This window comes from Ictidomys tridecemlineatus, chromosome 11, assembly GCF_052094955.1.
Source record: "Ictidomys tridecemlineatus isolate mIctTri1 chromosome 11, mIctTri1.hap1, whole genome shotgun sequence".
In the NCBI taxonomy this organism is placed as follows: domain Eukaryota; kingdom Metazoa; phylum Chordata; class Mammalia; order Rodentia; family Sciuridae; genus Ictidomys; species Ictidomys tridecemlineatus.
The window spans coordinates 114,954,582-114,974,168 of NC_135487.1; the positions used below are offsets into that span (position 1 = coordinate 114,954,582).

At 39.9% G+C, this 19,587-nt stretch overlaps 1 long non-coding RNA gene across 1 annotated transcript; it reads right to left on the minus strand.

Moving 5' to 3' along the window:
• Window positions 1-5,759: 5,759 nt before the first annotated feature.
• On the minus strand, window positions 5,760-16,676 carry LOC144368321 (uncharacterized). The gene is made up of 3 exons (XR_013428119.1): window positions 16,099-16,676; window positions 7,225-9,190; window positions 5,760-6,026 (listed from the first exon to the last, which is right to left on the minus strand). It is a non-coding gene; the product is annotated as an uncharacterized LOC144368321 (long non-coding RNA).
• Between the last annotated feature and the right edge of the window lie 2,911 nt (window positions 16,677-19,587).

Genomic DNA, 19,587 nt, shown 5'->3' on the forward strand with positions numbered 1-19,587 from the left:
AAACCACTCTATATAGTGTGGCAGGTCTAGCACACACAGAAGAACTTGGGTTCAAATTCTCTGTATTACAAAAGTAGATCAAAATGTAAACTATCAACAAAAGGAGTTCCTGGTAAGAGGAGAGTGAGTCATAGCCAGGTTCCAGTTCAGGCCTCTGGAAGCTGGGAACAAGAGGAAGAGCAGGGACTGAGCCATGCTGCTGCATCTCAGCTGGTACATGGGAACACAGTGACAGGGAAGCCCTGTCAGGAGGAAGTGAAGAGGAAACTCAACACCACACCCACCATGGCAGCTCCAAAAGGGCAAGGCAGCAACCTAATGTATGCTGAGCACTTCCTGCCAGCTGGGTACTGTGCTTAGCTGTTTACAGATATATCTTACTTACAGGCCACAATAAAAAGTCCATGAAATAGTCCACTTTCATCTGACATTTGAGGACATTAACTGAAAAATGAGTATTCAGCGCAACCAGAGAAAATAAGGATTAATATGACCCAAGAATATCTGGCATGAGAATGTCAAGGCTCAGCCTTAGAGAAACCAGAGCAGAAGTGATTGAGGATATGGCCATGCAGATTATTGGAGAGGGTGAATTAATTGGTGCCCCCCAAAAGACAAAACAGAAGACACAGAGTGGAATGTTGTGTCAAGAGGCTGGGGATTGGGGCCTCTATTAACACTCAAATTAAAACTAGGGAGGCAAGATACAGGCTGGATATGGAAGAGAGCCAGAGAAATCTGGTGAACATGCTTATCTGAACAGGCAGGCAAGAGACTGGGGCAGGACTGAATGTCAACCACGTGAAATAAGTGTGCCTTCCACCCAGCACTTTTCCACAGCCCTGATTTCTTAGGGACACGAGCATTGTGCCACAAACTGAGGTCCCCCTAGGTGAAGAAAAGGAAGCCCTTCTAGAGAGTGTGGAAGGTCTGTGATGCTGAGACTGAGCCTAGTGAGGTGGAAGGAAGACCAACTAAAAAGCCAAGCACCTGATTAGGTCTCTAAGCCCTGTAAACCCAGCTTGTCTATTAATGTCTCAGTTTCCCCTTTGTCAGTTGGATCATGTAAAATATAAAAATGTAGTAAAACCTGTCCTACAATAAATGACATTGGGAAACACAGGCTCCAGGCCAGTATGTGTCTCCCACCTATAGCCAAACTTCCATAGAAATTTGTTTTTGCCTTTTTAGGTTTCATAATGATTTTCTTACCTATATTTCTTTTTTAAAATTAGAACTGTGTAGTTATATATAGTAGTGGGTTCATTCGGTCAAAAAAATACACACATGCAATTTGACTTCAGTTCATGATTGCCCCCTTCCCTCTCTCTTTTTTCTCCCATTCCCCCTAACATTTCCCAAATCTCTTTCATCTACTCTATTAGAATTCTTTTTTGCTAATCTATTAATTTATATTTGATTGCTTCTTTCTACCTATGCATAAAGGTGGAGTCCCTGTGGTATATTTATATGACCACCTAACAACTTTTTAAGAATTCATTCTGGGGCTGGGGTTGTGGCTTAGTCGAGAACACTTGCCTCAAATGCCTGAGTCCCTTTGATCAACCCTAAGCACCAGGTTAAAAATATATATAAATATATTGTGTTCATCTATAACAACAACAAAAAACAATCATCTGCATTGCCTCCCCTTACCCATCTCTGCACTCTGCCTCTCAATCTTCTCCATTACTGCTCTTTCCTTTATCTGTATGATATCCTATCCTGCCCTCCCCATTTCCTTTGTTCTACTCTAGTTTCTGCATGAGAGTAAACATTCAAGTTTTGAGTTTTTGTGTTTGGCTTATTTCACATAGCATGATATTCTCATTGCTATCTATTTACCTGTAAATGCCATTATTTCATTTTCTTTTATGCCTTTGAAGAACCCTAGTGTGTGTGTGTGTGTGTGTGTGTGTGTGTGTGTGCGCGCGCGTGCATGTGTGTTTACATACATATCATATATATGTGTCAGAATCATAAAATTTATTTATCTATTAAGGTGATTCTACCATTTAGTGAAATGTGCTTCTATAAACATTGAGGTGGCTGTCACTGAAGTATGCTGATTTTAGAAGTTTTGGCAAAATACCAAGGAGTGGGCAGATCCTCACAGGATGCTTACATCTCTAGTTTTTTGATGAATCTCTACAGTGGTTTCTGGACTTGTACTAGTCTGCAGTCCCATTAACAATATACAAGTGTATATTTTCCCCACAACCTTGCCTGCATTTTTATGTATATTCTTGAACATTGCAATTCTGGAGTCAGATAAAATTTTAATATTTCTTTCATTTGCTTTCCCTAATTGCTAGTGATATTGAACCTTTTCTCATTTGGCTATTTGTAATTTTTTTCTTAAGAAGTTTCGATTTCATTTTTTCTATTGCCCATTTATTGATTGGGTTATTTGGGATATTTTTGTATGAAGTGCTTTGAGTTATTTATATATTTAGAGTATTAATCCCTTATCAGATGAGTAGCTGGCCAAGATACTTTTCCCATTCTGTAGGCTCTCTCTTCACACTCTTATTTCTTTCTTTTGCTGGGAAGAAGTTTTGTAATTTGATGGTGTCCCACTTATTTATTCATAGTTTCAGTTCATGTACTTTTGAGGAAGCTGGTGCCAGCAATTATATGTAGAATGTTGGCCCTACATTCTTTTCTAACAGTTGCAAGGTTTCTGGTCTAATTCCAAAGTGTTTGATCCATTTTCATTTGAGTTTTGTGCAGGGTGAGAAATAGGGTTTTAGTGTTATTTTTCTAGATAGTTATCTAGTTGTCCCAGAACCATTTATTAAAAATCCTCTTTCCTCCAATGTATATTTTTTGCACCTTTGTTAAGTATCAGAGGGCTCTAAGGATTGGATTTGTCTCTGTCTTCTATTCTGTCCTATTGGTCTTTGGGTCTATTTTTGTGACAATATCATGCTGTTTTGTTACTAGAGCTCTGCAGCATTACTTATTGTCTGGAGTTTTGTATTTAACAGTGGTACCAATAATAAAAAAACAATCTAATAGAAAACTACTTCAAGAATTAGATAGTAGGAGACAACTATGTAGGCTAATATATTAACATCCCAACTTGAAGTGGTGGGAATTACAATATATATTTAGGAATACAGTATTTTTCTTCTGGCAGAGCTATTTTTGTTTAATACTTTTACTTTATTTATTTTTACCTAGTGCTGAGGATCCAATCAGTGCCTCACACATGCTAGGCAAGTGCTCCGCCACTGAGCTACAATACCAAATCTAGGAATACAGTATTTTTATTGAAAACTCTTTTTAAAAATATTATTATTTTTACATAATAGCATATTTTGGCATATTATACATACATAGAATAAGTATAACTTGTTGAAAATAGGATCCCCCATTATTGTGGTTGTACATGACGAAGAACTTCATTGTTTGTATATTCATACATGAAGATAGGAAAGATGTGTCTTATTAATTCTCCTGTCTTTCCTATTACATGTTCCCCCCTTCTCTTCATTCCCCTTTGTCTAGTCCAATGAACCTCTAATCTTTCACTCTCTAGTTGTAAGTTAGCATCCACATTCTGCCTTTGGGTTTGGGACTGCCTTATTTCACAAAGCATGATAGTCTCCACTTCCATCCATTTACTGGTGAATGATATAATTTCATTCTTCGTTATGGCTGAGTAGTATTCCATTTTGTATGTATACCAAATTCTTTATCTACTCATCTGATGTAGGGCACCTAAGTTGGTTCTATAGCTTAACTATTGTGAATTGAGCTGATATTAAATATTGAAGTGGCTATGTCACTGCAGTATGCTGATTTTAAGTTGTTTGGGTACAAAGTGAGTGGGATAATGGGGTCAAATAGCGGTTCCATTCCAAGTTTTGTAAAAAAGCTCCACACTGCTTTCCAGAATGGTTGCACCAATTTCCAATTCCACCAGCAATGTATTAAGTGAATCTCTTTCCCCACATCCTTGCCATCATTTACTGTTGCTTTTATTTTTAATATTTACCATTCTGAGTGGGGTGAGTGAATTCTCAGTGTAGTTTTGATTTACATTTCTCTAATTGCTAAGATTTTAAATACTGCAACCTCTAAATCAAACAAGTTCAGGCAGCTTCTCTGATTTCAGGTTTTTCTGTACTCAATCTGTGTTTCTCTGTGTTCTCCCCTCCCTTTGTGGGGTCTCTTTGCTGCTTTCAGTACCCATGTGGCAGGTGAGTTGGCATCTATATATTCTTATATTTTGTTGTTGTACTCAAATTTCTGATTCCCTAGTCCAACTGAATGTACACTATTATATTTTGTGAAATTCCTTTTTCATCAACCTCAGTAGGTGTCTATATTCCTGCTGCTGTGCTCATGATACAAGGTAATGCAGCTTTCCACTATCTCACCATCTTCTGGTCTTGCAATACAGCTTTTTATCCAGGATGATTGCTCATCAATTTTAACACTTTTCAGGTTCATGCCATCCCATTTGTGGATGTTTCATTTTATTTCTTGAACTTTAGGAGTGTACTTAAGGAATTCAGTTCCTGAGCCTCAATGTTAGAGTGTTAGGCCTACATGTTCTTCTGGTAGATGCAGGGTTTCTGGTCTACTTCTCAGGTCTTTGATATGTTTTCAGTTCAGTTTTAAGAGAGAGGGGCTAAATTTCATTTGACTACATATGGATTTCCAGTTTTTCCAGGCCCATTTGTTGAAGAGGCTATCCTCAGCACACTATAGTGACATAGTCACATCAATGTTTTTAGCAGCACAATTCACAATAGCTAAGCTATGGAGTCAACACACACACACACACACACACACACACACATACATGTATTACTCAGCCATAAAGATAAATAACTTTATAATATTTGCCATTATATGGATGAATCTGGAGACTACCATGCTAAGTGAATTAAGTCAGTCTCCCCAAATACAAATATCAAATGTATCAAATGTTTTCTCTGACATTTGGAAGCTAATCTACACTAAGGAGGGAAGAGTGGAAGAATACAAATTCCAGGTATTAGACAAAGGGAAATGAAAAAAAAAAAAAAAAAGAGTACGGTAAGGAAAGGAAATAAATGGTAAGAAAAGGAATGAACCTGACATAATTTTGCTATGTACATATAGGAACACAATGCAGAGAATGTCACCTTTCTGTACATCAAAATCCTGGGGTCCTAATTAGATTAAGATATATATATTCCATGCTTCTATATGATCTCAAAATGGGCTCTACTCTGATGAAAAACTAAAAAGAAGTCATAAAAAACATAATAAAAAATGACACTTTAATTTGCATGTCTAAGTTAACAATCCAGGGGGCTGGGTTTGTGGTTCAGTGGTAGAGCACTTGCCTCGCATGTACAAGACCCTGGGTTTGATCCTCAGCACCACATAAAAATAAGTAGGCGAAATAGAGGCCTTATGTCCAACTACAACTAAAAAATAAATATTAAAAAAAAATAACAACCCAGGTTTGAGTTAGACTTGTTCCCTATGAAAACCTCCAGAGAGAGATCCATGAGCTACTAACTTAGGAAAGACTCATTCGCAGCAGAAAGAGGTAATGAAGTCAAGGAATTCAGGTACAGAAGGCAAAAAAGTGTAGAAAGTATAGAATTTAAGAGAAGGTAGCATGTGTCTGAAAGATGCTCTTCATAGGGTTGGGACTGGGCTTCCCTGCAGCAGTTATCAAGAATATTAGGAGAGCAGGCATGAGAACAGAGCAGATTTCAGAATGTAAATAGGAAATGTAGATGGAAGGGCAGGTCAGGGCTACAAGGCCATGGGAAGTACAGATAAGACCAAACAGAGGCTCCATCTCCTGTTGGAGACAAGCACAGGTGAAGAGAAATCACTGCAGAAGGAGGAGCTACAATCTTACAGAGTTAAAAGGAGTCAAGTGCATCCCAGAGCCAACATACCTGAAGCCTGAAGGCCAGGGAATCTGCATGCTAGTTTCCTCTTGCTCATCAGAATTTTTCTTGTAATCATCTTCTCTTTGCTGACACCTGTGGCATCATTGAAGACATGCTCTGTAAGTATGTGCAAATAAGACAGGATTTGTAAAATCCAATAGCACCCAGATATATTTGAAAACACTAGAAAATCAGAGTGGAGGTAGGTTGTGCTTTGGGGAAGGAAGAGATAATAAAAATCAAGCAAAATCAAAGGAGAAACACATTATTAAAGAAAGGAAAACTCATCCTAAGGAATTTAAAAATATGCATAATAATGATACACTGCATGTATACCCATTATATATGATAAAGCACATATATAAACAATGTGTAATACACAAGAGGGATCTCTATATTTATCTGATGGATAACTGCTCCTTTGGGCTCTTGACTCCACCTGTGCATGGGAAACTTGCATCTATGATATGTATGGGCTCACATTTCCACTCAAAGGCCCTTGGGCCTTCTCTGAGGAAGTTGAAAGGAGAAGAGGGTTCAGTAACAATCCCAATTCTCCCTTTGCTAACCACTCCTAAAAACCCATTTCTTATGTCCCTGCCAATTGACCCAACCTAGCTACCCAGGCACAGTGACAGAAATCATGTGTCCAATGGACATGTCATCTTTTGTACATGTGCCTAGGTATTCTTGGGTGGGTGGTGCCCATAAGAAGTTCCTAAAATAAAGTAATCCAATTGACAAAGAGGGCTTTGAAGTAACTATGACTTCATGTTTTGTATCCAAATAAAATTAATCTTAGTCACTATTTCTGGAGAGAACATTCTACAGAGACACCAGGGCATGGGACAAAAAAAGGAATTTATTGATCTTGATCCACAGGCAGAAAAGATCATGAATAGAAATGGTGGACATCATATTTTTCTTTGGGGGGGACAACAGGAATTTAACTCAGGGGACTTGATCACTGAGCTACATCCCAACCCTATTTTGTGTTTAATTTACAAATTGGGTTTCACTGAGTTTCTCAGCACCCTGCTGTTGCTGAGGCTGGCTTTGAATTCATCATTCTCCTGTCTCAGCCTCCTAAGCCACTGGGATTATAGGCCTGAGCCCCCATGCCAAGCACAGCAGACATACTTTAAAGACAGAATCAGTCAGATCCACCTGACCTCTGTACCTACTCTGAAACAAGATGGGTCTCCTGCCTCTGCATGCATATATCTCAGCCTACACAGTAGAGTTGAGTGCACAGAATTTTTGCTTTCCTAGGGAGAAAAGTTAGATTCATTTGAATTATGATAGGAATACTCACTGGCTTCATCCATAGCAGAACTGACGTTAGGCTCAGCTGATGGGAAGACAGAGCTTCTGACAAGTTCTTGTGTGTTAGATGAATTAGGATGATCCAAGGGTAGAAAATAAGTTTTCCCCCGGAGGAGGTCATCCTCTTTCTCCTCCTGCAGTTCACCATTGGGAATGCTGAGACAAGGAAGAATAACCGAAAAAATCAAGGTGGTTTAGAAGCTACAGCCTCCCTAACAGGTGCCTCCCTTCAAAAATGATCTAGAAAACCATTTTCAACTCATGGACATAGTTTAGATGCCATAGTATGAGAGAGAGAGTGAGAGCCACTAGTGTCCAGTGTACTGGCCAGATAACAAGCTGATGAGAAAGGAGGCTCAACTTCATCTATAAAATACAACTACAGAAGGATCATACAATGAGAAACAAAGCTGTAGTTGAACCTAGGGCATGACTGATACTGACACTTGCATATAGATGGCCAGCAAATACAGTCTGGTACATGAGAGAGTGCCCAAAAAATGTGTGCCTTCTAGAACTTTTTCTATCCATTTTTTTGACATAATACTTTTGGGGGGGGGGAAGGGGTAGAAAGGGAGAGTATTTCTGTTTTTCTTGCTATGACATACCTGTCTGCAATTATCAGGCCATAGTATAGAAAGACAGTATGCCTCTAATTCTAATTATTCAACTTAAAATAAACAAGTGATTTTGTTAAAAGGAAGAAATGCCCAAGACTGACACTGCAGTTCTTCTCAGTCATGCTCACTGTACCAGCACAAGGAAGATAAAAGATAACCTTGCTAAAGGGCTCCATCACACTGGGCTTAGTCAACATCACCCCTGCCAACAGTAGTCTTTTTTACATTTGGTCATCAAATGTGTCTACTTTTGACCTCATGGTCTAATCTTTCAGGTTATCCTTAACCCCTTATTTTGCCCTTTCTTACAATCTCCAGATTATTTGTTGTTACCTGGAATTCAGTGAATTTTGGTCTTTTTCATCTTCATTTTCATAGTTTTCTACAAACAATTCAAAAACATCCAGGATTCATTACATAGTGCTATTTCACCCAATTCAACACAGAGCCCAAGTGGGTTCTTCAGTCACCTTGGCTAGACAGGAAAAAGAATCTGCAGGAAATCTTGAAAGTTATTACAATTTAGATCAAGAATGAGCAGAAAAAAGAGTCATGGAAAATGGAGTGGGCTAAAAGGTGAAGACAAAATGACTTCTGCCACGTATAGCCCAAATAAAGTTCAGTTATCATAATCTTTCCCATCAGTTTTCACAATTTTTCTTTGTTGACTTAGTCCTGTTTGCCAAGGAGGGTCCAAGAAGGAGCCATGTGCCAGTGATGTATGAAGGCCATGTTCCCAGAATAAAGAGGCAGCAGAGTCAAGAAAGCAGGGTAGATCAAAAGCCTAGACAGTGTGTGATTCCAGGGAAGGTGGCATGTGTCTGAAAGATGCTCTTCATGGGATTAGGACCCCCCATTAAGCTGGGCTTTCCTGTGTCAGTTACAGGGAATATCAGGACAGCAGATGTAGGAACAGAGCAGATTTCTGAATGCAAACAGGAGGTGGAGATGGAACAGCCTCTCAGGGTGGGAGACCATAAAATAGAGACATAAGACCAGACAGTCTCCATCTGCTGTTGGAAAGAACCAATGGTGAAGAGAAATCACAGCAGAAGGAGCTACATCCTCATAGAGAGAGCTAAAAGAGGTAAGTGCATCCCAGAGCCACAGAAGCTGTCACCACTCTACCCGAAGCTTGAAGTCCTGGGAATCTGCATGCCATTCTCCACTTGCAGAAGAGTTGTTTTCTTTTCATGATCTTCTGTTTCATGACCCTCATGGTATCAGTGAGGACATGCAGCTCACATCCAGGTGTTCCGACAGCCAAGCCTCCAAGGGCATCACCCTCAAGCTTGGGAAGGTTCTGCAGCTCAATGCAAGTATCCAAATTCACTTCTGAAAATAAAACAGGAACTATTATCCTGTGACACAACTATTGACCCCAAAGGGTCACCTAATCAAGAAAGCAGCCTTGCACAAAAAAGTCTAAGGATTTATGTGTAGCTTATAGAGACTGATACTTTCAGGGCTGGGGTTGTAGCTTGGAGTTAGAGCACTTGCCTCAAGTGCATGAGGCCCTGGGTTCTATCCTCACTACCACATAAATATAAAGACATTGAGACTGATACTTTCATTTTGTTGATGATTCTGGCATATCCAGTATGATAAACTTGACAGGAGGCAAGTGTGCTTCCAATTCTTGAAAATATTCAAGAAATATGGAAGTTATAGACACCTATAGCTCCCCAATATAAAAGGCAATAATACCACTAGAGATCTAGGCAGAGCTTTTAGTCAGGAAGTGATCATCAAAGTTAAGCAAAATCATAATAGAAGGAAAACTATATGAAAGTAGAGAACTGGGGAAGAATCATCCCTGGAATATTTTAAATCTTACTCTGACTAACTTATTTTATATACAGGCATTATTACTAATAGAACTACTGTATATGCCTAACATATAATGGATATATCTGATGAACAGAAAATTATGAACATTTACATGTGGGATTGTATAATATCAATATTCTGGCCACTAGAAGTCAGAAATAATTTAGAAACCTGAGGGAAAAAAAGAGATGTTTGAAAAGCAGATGCTCAAAAATTCCCTGTGAGACACCAGAACACAATCACTCAACTGAGCCTGTAGGCTTAGTCTTGACTGGGATTGTGGGAGCACCCAGTAGAGTCCAGCAGGAAGAAAAGATGGTGAACCTCCGCAAGTTTTCACACGTGCTTCAAGAACTACACACCAGTGACACACACTGAGCCAGGGAGTGCTCCACATGAGGCACAGGTGTTTCTTCTCTTGCATGACCCTCAGAGGTTTGTAATGAGTGCAAGGGTGCCCACATCTGTCAGATGAGTGTGGCACCTGACATGAGAACCAGAGGCTCCAGAAGCTGATATTGAGGGAGACAGAGAATCAAGATGAACACAACCCAGATTAAGGGGACAAGGAGGGACTAAAACTCAGTCTTCACATCTGAGCAGAATTGAGTCCTTGTGAGGACACTGGCAACATGGATATGAAGACAGACGAATGGAGAGGATGGACTCAGTGTGGAATCAGCAAGGAGACAATTTGTGCACTTTCTGTGTGAAGGTGTCACATTAATTTAAAGAGATGAGGAAAGGTGAAAAGTGAGCTGGATATGTCAGGACACAGAATTGTGGGCCCAGGATTTATACTATTACTGAAAAATTGCTCTATATCCAATGAAAATATCTTTTGTGAAATTATATTTATCAAATAACCAGAAGTTATCTGAGGATTTGAGATTACAGAGTCAAAGCTTTCATTGAAAAATTTTTATTTTTATTGAACTGGTACTATGGAAATTATATTAATAAACCATGAAAGAGATGAAAGCACCTAAGATATGCACTTGATAAAGGCCAGCCCAGGACCTGAGAGTGTATTTAACCCTAGGCCCCAGGCTCCAGCTCACATCACTATGTCAGAGAATCGCAGCTTTAAGTCTGACTGAGAGAACATGTAGAGACCCACGATCTCTGCCACCCACAATATTCTGACAACCAACATGTGGATCTGAGCTTACAAATTCCCTTTCCTTTCCTACCTGGGAAGAGCATCCACTGTTTTCCAGGGTCAGTGTTGGCTACACAGCTATCGATAGCAGAGGAAAGACTCAGCCTGGCTCCACAATCACCACAGATTAACTGGTGATCCAACATTGTCCCCTGACAACTACTCATTTGGGTATTTACATCCAGGTGTGCATCTGAGGCTTGCATCTCTGACACACTGGGGCTCACATGCCCACTCAAAGGCCATTGGAGGCAGGCCTTCTTAGTGACACCTAAAAGGAGAAGAGGGTAACTATCCCAGTTCTTTCTTTCTTTAGTACCCCCACCCAGAATGCCCATTTCTTATGTCCCCGTCTGTTGGGGAAACCGGCTTGTGTCTCAGGTACAGTGACAGAGATCATGAGTGTGATGGATATGTCACCTTTGGTTTCTGTGCCTGGATGCTAAGAAGGCCAGAATCAATAAATGGGATGGCAAACTGCAAAGCGTCTTCAGAGTAAAGGAAACAATTAATAACGTGATGAGAGCGCCTACAGAATGGGAAAAGATTTTTACCACATGCACCTTAGACAAGAGCATTCAATCCTCAGGATGTATTAAGAACTCAAAAAACAAAAAACCCAAAAGAAAAAAAAACATTAAATAACCCAATAAATAAATGGGCAAAGCACTGAACATGCACCTCACAGCCGAAAAAATACTAATGGCCAAAAGATACATGAACAACTCTTTATTATCTCTAGCAATTAGAGAAATGCAAATTAAAACTATGCAGAGATTCCATCTCACTTGAATTAGAATGGCAATTATAAAGAATTCAAGTAACAATAAATGTTGGTGGGGAATGGGGTGAGAAAGGTACTCTCAAAAATTTGAGTAGGACTGAAAATTAGAGCAGCCACTATGGAAAGCAGTATGAAGATTCCTTAGAAAACTTGGAATGAAACCACCATTTGACATCATCAACAGATGAATGGATAAAGAAAATGTAATGTATATAGAGAATGGTATATTACTCAGCCATAAAGAAAAAAAAAAACAGTGGCATTTGCAGAAAATGGATGGAACTGGAGATATCATGCTAAGTGAAATAAGCCAATCCCAAACACCAAAGGCTATGTGTTCTGACTTCTAGATGCTAACCGGAAACAAGGGAGGTTGAGGAAGGGAATAATAGAAATCTACTGTATTGGACAAAAGAAAATAAAAGGATGGGAGGAGAGGGAGAAACAGGAAAGACAATAGAATTAACTGGACTTAACTAGCCTTAACTAGCCTTGTATTTGAATACATAACCAGGGTAAATTCACATCATAAACAAAAAGAGCGGGATCATCCACAGGATAAGTTATACTCTACTAATGTGTAATTTGCAAAATACATTCTACTGTCATATGTTACTAAACAAGAACAACAACAACAAAGGCAGGTGTCCAGAAAAGTGTCCCTGAAGAAAAATCATCCACTTAAGATGGCTTTGAAGAAAAAAATGAGTTTAAGGCTATTTTCCCAGGATTATTAAACTCCATCACTGTTTGTAGAGAGGACATTCTATTGAGACTCAGTGATGTGATTGAAATTAAAAGGTTTATTGATCTCTCCCCCGAGGGAGGAAAGATCATGGAAAGAATCTAGGATATCATGGAGAGGGGTGTCCAGTGGTTGTATAACATTCCTAGTTATGGGACCCTCTCTGCATTTTGGAAGCCTATGACTCCTTCTGGCCTATATACCACCTACAATCCATACACATACACAGTCTGTTGCCACCTGGAGGCTGTTAGCAGTTATAAGCAATGCAGCAGAGGAGCTGGCTCCTTATTGTAAATCAATTGTATGAAACTGTGAAGAGATATCAGGTCCATAATCCTTATATTTTCCACATACTACAGAGGCAAATTGGACATTCCTCCTGATATAATTGAGTTCTATGTCCCTAGGGAAATGAATAATGTCCTCAGAAATTAAGCTGACTGGAGGTTTTCAGCAGCCTCATGTCTATCCAGGTCAGACTCAGGAAGAACTGGGTACAATAGGGCCTGCTGCCCACTACTGTGTTCTCCACACACTCTCCTTGAAAATCCCTCATTCTCACCACGATCTGCTTCAGTTTTCTCAAAATTTCTTCAATCTGACTGTTTGGCTCCATCACCCTGAGAGCACACCTCATCATACTCTCATCACTGGTGTCTAGATTCTTCCACTCTCCTCCTCACTACCTTCTCTTCTTGTGAAGTTCCCCAAAGATCAACTGTCTCATCAGGTTAACGTTTGTTAAGATACAGCTGCACAGTGTTACCCATGCTGGCCTCATGCTCCTGGCCATGAGAGAACCTCCTGCTGGGACCACTGAGCCCAGCCTCACTAACCTCTAACTCAATGTCCTGCTCTTACCATGTTCCCACTCTGCTTGGGAAAACTGCATTCCTACATCCCCCTGAATAATTCCAACTCCCTATCCTGCATTTGAAGTCCTCACTCCTGGCCCCACAAGGTTATCCAACATGACATCCCAACACTCTAATACACCATCCTTCCTTGTCAGGCTGTCTCCTCCCTGACTCTCACTCTGCTTCTCTGTCTTCCAGCATTCATGTCTTTGTCTACAGGTGCTGCTCCCTGCCTGTCATGTACTGTGTGTCCCCAAGTCTCAGTTCATCCATTATTAATCATCTGTCATTGAAGACACTCAGTAACATGCATGAGAGATCCTCTTGACCTGAAGGAGAAAGTATCTTAAACCAATATACCTGTTTGTGAAAGCAATGGTGAAACAGAGAAAAAAAGGAGATTAGACCCCAAAGGATTGAAAATGGCCACTGACACAAGAATCTCTTCATGGACTCTTGGCAACGTGGACAGTTTCTTCACAAAGGTCTTGTACAGCATGCTTTCTACCAGCCACTCTGTCGTTACATAATTTGGGTGGGAAGGAGAACTCCTTTTATATGTCCAACCCCTGAAATCCTGGCTCATTCCTTTTCATGAAAACCTATTTAGTATCATTATATCAAATCAAATTTCCTCCCCTTCAATCTACTTCTTTCAGTTCCTTGAGGCTGGATCCCTCAATCATTGCGTACAATATTTATTTCCACTGTGTCTAAACCTCCAGCCCCTCCTACATATAGTATCTATTATGAAAAGTGGCCAAATCTGTGAAGTCCCTTGGGAAAGTCTCACCTTCCCTCAAGAATATTACATTTAAACTACCTTGAACTCAGACTGAAGGGCTTTGGGGTAGTTTGGTCTCAAAGTGGCTGTAATTCAATGTAGACTCACTCTCTCTACCACTTCCATGAATGACTACAGAGCTACTACTACCCTCTAGGTCATCTGCAATAAATATTTTAAATTGGGTTAGAATTTTGTCCTGTTTTCGGTTGCCTGCTTTTATCAGGAAGGAATCCTGCTGACATTTTTCAAGGCTCACAGTAGAAGGTCCTCTGCAACTATTGGATATATTTATCAAACTCTAAAAGTATTGTTGCATGCCATTAGTGGGCAAGATGCAAAAGTCCTCAACAAAATATCAAGTTGTCGCTTAGTTATATTCATGTTGTTTCTGCAGGGCTTTCTATGTACACAAAGGATAGGTCCGAGCAGAGAGGTCAGCACCACTACTGTAGTTACAGCTGTGTCCTGTTCACAATATACACATTAGGGTCAGTGAACCCACACAGGATGAATATTAGTACAATTAGAATGTTCTTTTTCTTCATTTCAGATTCATGTATAAAGGTGAATGTGTCCATCTCTATTTGCAGGGAATGGATGAGGCACTGGCTCTTCCCAGGGACAAAGTATACTGATTTATAGCTCAAAAACCCATGTGAGAGGCCTTGTGAATTCTTTGTTCCAGAGAAGCAATGTCTGTTTCTCTTTGAAATTGTCTCAAAAACATTTGTAACACACAGAATTAGAAATGGGTGAACACCCAACCCAGCCTCCTCTTTGAAAGATCAGGCTGCACAGCAGTAAAAATATGTTGGCTGAGGAGACAGGCAGACATGGGCCCTGTGTTCCCACCACACACTAGTGGAGATTTGGGGGCAGTGACCATGCTGAATCTCAGTGTCCTCAGCACTACTGTAGAGACACCACCAACTGTGAATAGTGTCTCTTGAGGATTTAATGGAGTAGTCTGTATACAGAGATCCCTTGGCAGTGGTTACAGTTCACACATGTATTTTATTTCTGTTTCTGAAATGTTGTGACACTGAGATTCAACTTTTGCATCACTGCACCTCAGTGGAAATGGGAAAAAGAAAAAGATGGTCACAACTGAAAAGGCACTGACTAAAGCAAGGGTTGGAAAATAAATTTAGTCAGTTAATTTTACTATAAAACATTCTGATACAGTGAGACATCAGACTTCTGCTCTTCCTAAAAACTGATTTAATGAGTAAAGACTCCCAAGAATTTCAAAAGTTTATCTGAGGAAAAGTTGAACCCTACCTTGAGTGAGAAGCAAGAAGAATATATTTTTTTCTCTACATACTCTATAAAGCTTCTACCACTCATGGCTCTTGTTCAACAAGAGTGACATTCCTGGGAATTGTGGAGAGAAATGCTCTCTGCTGTCTGAATAACTGGGTCAGTTCCCCATCATGTACACTGGCCATTGACAATTTACATGAGAACATAACTCTCAGATGGAACAGATGATTCAACATGTAATCTATGGAGGAAAGAATCATTTGTGCTCCTTTGGGTTGAAAACTACAGTAATGTATGGTGGAACAGAAACAGGAATGATTAATTGAAGAATAGCCTTCTCAGAGGAAGTTGAGAAAGTGTGTTAACACTCAAGAACCATAAAAGATCTCCACAATGATTTTTGAATATTCTATCTCATGAAAAGAAGAGAGGAAATCATTAGAAAATAAATGCAATTTCCAAGGACACTGCAGAAGGAATGATTTAACCCCTTTAAAGACTGAGGTCTGACCAATCCCTCCTGGAACAAGTTGTAGTGATGTCTGTGAGATGCTTCTAATCCCCTCCTCCTAACTCCAGTCTACCTGCAACTGTGGCTGGCACATTGCAGACCAGGATTAAAAAAAACTGACCTGGCAAGAAAAATAACAAAGCTTCAGATCCACCTGACCTCTACACCTGCTGAGAAACAAAATGGTCTCCTGGCTCTTCAGGCATATGTCTCAGCCTAGATAGTGGAGTTGAGTGCAGAGAATTTGTGATTTACCAGGGAGACAAGTTGCATTCATCTGAATTAGGATAAGAGTACTCACTGGTTCCATCCACAGTAGAGCTGAATTTAGGCTCATGTGATGGGAACACAGAGCTTATGACAAGTTCTTGCGTGTCACATGAATTAGGATGACCAGAGTACTGAAAATATTTTTCATCCAGCTGGAGGTCATTCTCTTCCTCTTCCTGAAATTCACTGTTGATACTGCTGAGACAGCTGAGGCAGGGAAGAACAAAAGATGAAATCATGGTGATTTAGAAGTTACAGTCTCCCAGCTGGTCCCGATTCAAAGCTGAAGTGTGGAGTCCAAAACAGGTGCCTCCCTTCAAAAATGATCCAGAAAACCACTTTCATCTCAAGGACATAGTTTAGGTGCCACGGTATGAGAGAGACCAAGGGCCACCAGTGCTCAGTGTAGTGATAACAAGATAACAAGCTAATGAGGAAGGAGGCTCAACTCACCTATAAGACACAGTCACAGAAGGATCACACAATGAGAAGCATAGCAGGGGCCAACCTTGTGCATAAAGCATGGTGAATTTTAGACACAAGTGTCTGATCAATAGTCTCCTGAATTGAAGAGTCTCAGAGACATTTTGCCTTCTTTGCACATCCATGTTATGACATGATATCATTTTTATTCTATCTATATTTCTTGCTATGCAATACCTGTTGATGAGCTCAGGCTAACAGTACAGAAATGATTTTTGAGTCTCATCCTGAGTTTGACATTTACAAAGGAAACATATAATTTATTTAAGATCTAGAAGTGCCCAAGGCTGCTCAGTTATACTTGAGAAGACTTACTCTTACAATACTATAAAGAAGACAAAGAATTTTGCTAATGGGTTCTATCATCTTGGGTTGAATCAACAACTTCACTGCAATCAGCACTCCTACTGTGCCTTTAAGAAACTTTGACTACATTTGACCTCATGCTCTGTACTTTCAGGATTCCTGCACCCCTTTTATTTTATCCATTTATTTTCTTGCCCCTGGTCATTCATTGTTACCTGAAATAAAGTGACTCTTCTTTATCATTGTCCTCATTGTCATGGTGTTCTGTAAACATATTCAGAAATGCAGAAGTCATTAAATAACTCCCCTTCACTCATTCCAATACAGACACTTCCCTCAGAAGAAGACATAATTTATGTATATATAATTCAGGGAGCAACTAAGGGACTTAACCTGGGAGAACTCACATGTTGAGTTTAAAGAAATGGTCTGAAATGCTACGCTGATCCATCATGCACAACGTCTCTGACTGGGGGTATCATTATGAAATGCTCTTCATGTAATTGGACAAAGTCAAAATGCATTTTGGTCTCCTGATCCCTGGATACTCATCCAGGTTCTTCTGGATTTCACTAACTGCAGCTTCCTTCCTTCCACAAAGCTCATTCCAACACTTAGTGGCTCTAGGCCCCCTCACAATTCTCAAATAGAACCAGTTTCATTCTCTATGAAGAGGATTAAAAGCCCTGAGCCTCATTTTTCTCAATACTAGGGATTTTTTTTTTTTTTTTAAAGATCGCAAAGTTAACTTTGGCAGTGTACTAGAAGGAAATTCCTTTCAGAACTGTTCTGGTATAAATATTACTGCCACCTAATTCTAGCATTTCAATGGAAGCAAAATTAACCATTTCAATGTTCTCTTTTATGTTTTTGGTACTGGCAATTGAACTTAGAAGCACATGACCACTGCACTACATCCCCAGGCCTATTTTGTATTTTATTTAGTGATGGGTCTGAGTTGTTTACTGCCTTGCTTTTTACTGAGGCTGGCTTTTTAAATTTTTAAAAATTTTTTTTTAGTGTTAGGTAGACACACAATATCTTTATTTTTTATTTTTTTATGGTGCCGAGAGTTGAACTCAGTGCCTCATGCATGCTAGGTGACTGTACTACCACTTGAGCCACATCCCATGTCCTCTGAGTTGGCTTTAAACTCAAGATCCTCCTGCCTTAACCTCCTGAGCAGCTGGGATTATAGGCTTGTGCTTGTAATCAAAGAATTAAACATGAGCAAGAACACTTAGGAGAGATAAGTTGTCCTAGGTTGTAAGAATAAGGTCATACACAGCCCTGATATGCACACACATAAATGGTACCTGTGAGTAGGTTACAGTCTCTACAACTTCCCTGATCTTGTTAGTTCTAGGTTTACCATCCTGAATCTGTCACTGGACCCTCAGAAGTATAATTAATAGAAGTGCATTTGTGTTTTAATGGGGTAGTCATGAGCTGCAGCTAGACAAAGGGAAACTTCATGCTCACCCAAGAGATCAGCACTGAAGCAGGTGGGCTGGTGGATATCTGATGATTCAGAGTGACTGGGGCAAGTGTTACAGCCCTCATTCAATACGTCCTGCAGGATTTCTTTCTCCTCCTGTGGGACTTGTCTCAGACTGGAGGGATAAAGAGTACAATTAAACGAGAGGATTAAATATGAGTCCCAGTTGGTCTAAAGAGAGGCCTAAGGGAGTGGTCACAGAAGGGCAAGAGGGTACTCCTTTCAAAGAGAAAGAAAATGATCCTCCTAGCATGTGGGCAGGGTGCACATGTCTTTATGACAGGAGATAGGAAGAGGGGCTCAATCTACTGACTAGAAAAGAGCTGAGGACAGACTCCACTCTCCCTGTGTGATACAACCATGAGCCACAGCATACACAGAAAATGAACTTTATGTGTGTGTTTGTGCGCACATTTGTATATGTGTGTGTGTGTATGTGTATTCCCCCCACCCAGCTATGACATCCCTGCCAAAAAGTCTTATCAACCAGAAAGAAATAGATTTATATCTCATATTCAATGGACCCATACAAGACAGGAGATGTAGATTCTGTCAGGTTAAAAACAAACATTTAGTTAGTTTGATTACTTCTAGTTGGATACAGACAAGAACCACAGAGAAAAGAAAAACACCTCCTTAAAAGATGGACTTCTTCCATGGTTGAGGAATGCAGTCATACCAGCAGCTTGTGTTTGCCTTTGCATGTGAATAGTGTGGACACTATGTACCTCTTGGTTTGCTCATCTGGGGACCCTCCTCATATTTAACCCATCCTCTTCCAGGCTCTTAACACTCATTGTTACCTGGGAGCCAGTAATTCCTGTTCTTTTCCACTCTCCTCCTCTGCACCACTCCCTGAAATCAAATTCAGAAATGTCCAGTCAGTCAATGAGTAGTTTCTACATCACTCACTACAAACACAGGGGAAGCCTGAACTCAATAGAGAATCATTAGTCCCAGACCTTTACCAACACGGCCGTTATATGTCTGTGGAACTGATATGGTACAGACTGGATCCTAATATAAAAGATTTGAGCTATTCTTGAGGATGAAAAGGCATTTTCATGTTTCCAGTAGACATCAGTAACTGGGAATTAACCTATGCCCACCCTACACTTCCCTGTAAACTAGAAGTTGCTATAGTCTTTGTGTTTCATTATTCCACTGTTAGTAAACTGAAGGCAAAATAACAATATCTTTACTTCTAGAAATGATGGATTTCCTTTTGATGAA